Here is a 1,941-nt window from a genome sequence, read left to right as displayed (position 1 = left end):
TAACATTTGTAACAACGTCCGGTTAAAACGTTCGACTTGCCCATTACCTTGGGGGTGATATGGTGTCGTTCGTGATCCGAGTACACCACAGTTCTTTTTCAGCTGGGCAAAGAGCTGGTTTTCAAACTCGCCGCCTTGATCATGGTGTATCCGTGCTGGTAGTCCAAACTTTAGGGCAAAATCGTTGAATATTCGATCAGCTACTGTTTTGGCAGACTTGGAGGTGGTGGCGTAAGCCTGGGCAAAACGGGTGAAGTGGTCAACGATTACCAATATATATTCGTATCCGCCTTTACATTTGTCCAAGTGGAGAAAATCAATCGACACAAGTTCAAAGGGTTGCGTTGTGATAATACTGGTAAGTGGTGCCCGTGTCTCCTTACATGGTGTCTTTTGTTTCAGACAGGTGCAAGTCCTTGCCACATAATGTTCAATTTCTTTTTGCATGCAAGGCCAGAAGAATCTGTCTCTAATCAGTGATGTTGTTCGATCAATGCCTTGATGCCCCATCTCATCATGCAACTCTTTTAGTACTGTGGTCTTATACTGCTCAGGTAATACAAGCTGTATTTTGTTTGCGGTTCTCCTACGGAGAATACCATCTTCATCAATTTGAAGTCTTTCCCACTCACGTAGCAGACACTTGCTATGCATACTGAGGGCTTTAAATTCTTGTCCTGATGGTTTTTTGTCTTCCAATTTGCACTGGAATACTGGAGCAATGTCTTTGTCATCTTGTTGTGCTTGTTTGATCTCAGCAATTGACAATGTTTTTTGTGTGTCTGCATTAGCTTTTGAACATTGCAGAGAGGTAAGCACTGAACAAACCCACGGTGAACTGGAGTCTTGAGTCTCAACAGCTTGGGTTGTTGCTGCTATGCAATCTGATGTAAGCTCTTCTACACATTGTTCCATCATCACCTCAACTTCGAAAGGCATTCTTGACAGGCTATCGGCATCCACATTTTCTTTGCCAGGACGATACCTGATGGTAAAATGGAAGTCTGCTAGCTCTGCTACCCATCTACATCCAGTTGCGTTGAGTTTAGCACTTGACAGGACGTATGTAAGTGGATTGTTATCAGTAAAGACAGTGAAAGTTGGTGCGTAGTACAGATAATCTCTGAATTTTTCTGTGATTGCCCATTTTAATGCAAGAAATTCCAACTTTCCTGAGTGGAGATGGTAATTTCGCTCAGCAGCAGTCAATGTACGGGAACCGTAGGCTATCACCCGGAGTTTGCCACCTTGTTGCTGGTATAAAACTGCTCCAAGGCCTTGATTTGAGGCATCTGTGTGAAGGATGAATGGTTGCGAGAAGTCTGGGAACCCGAGGACTGGAGGCTCAACCAGACAGTCTATCAGCCGCTCCAAAATGCGTTGATGATCTTCAGTCCACTCAATCCGCTTGTATGATGGTACTCCTTTCCCCTTCCCTGTGAAACGTCTTACATTTGACGTACTTTGTGGCACATTGTTGTCCTCTGTTGTCCCTTTCAGCAAGTCATACAGTGGCCCCGCTATCCGTGAGAAGTTTTGTATATATTGCCTGTAATAGCTTAATAAGCCCATAATTGCTCGTAGCTCTCCTACGTTGCTTGGTCTCTTATCTTTCAAAGCTCTCACAGCAATAGTGTCAGTTGGGTCAATTTGACTCCCTTCAGCTGAAACAATCCTTCCCAGATAGCGGACCTTACGTCTGAATAATTCACATTTGCTTGGCTTTAATTTGACTCCGTATTTCCTCAATAACTGGAGCACTTTTCTGACGTGACTGAGGTGGTCGTCAAATGATTGACTGTACACTAGCGTGTCATCCAGGTAAGGGACGCAGATGTTGTCACGCGCTTCCTCCAGACACTCCTCCATACAGCGTTGGAAGGCTGCTGGTGCATTCATTAGCCCGAATGGAATTCTTATCCATTCGTATAGGCCCCATGG

Source organism: Sander lucioperca, chromosome 17 (assembly GCF_008315115.2).
Source record: "Sander lucioperca isolate FBNREF2018 chromosome 17, SLUC_FBN_1.2, whole genome shotgun sequence".
Lineage (NCBI taxonomy): Eukaryota > Metazoa > Chordata > Actinopteri > Perciformes > Percidae > Sander > Sander lucioperca.
The sequence above is the reverse complement of the archived record's forward strand: the minus strand, read 5'-3'. Positions refer to the sequence as shown.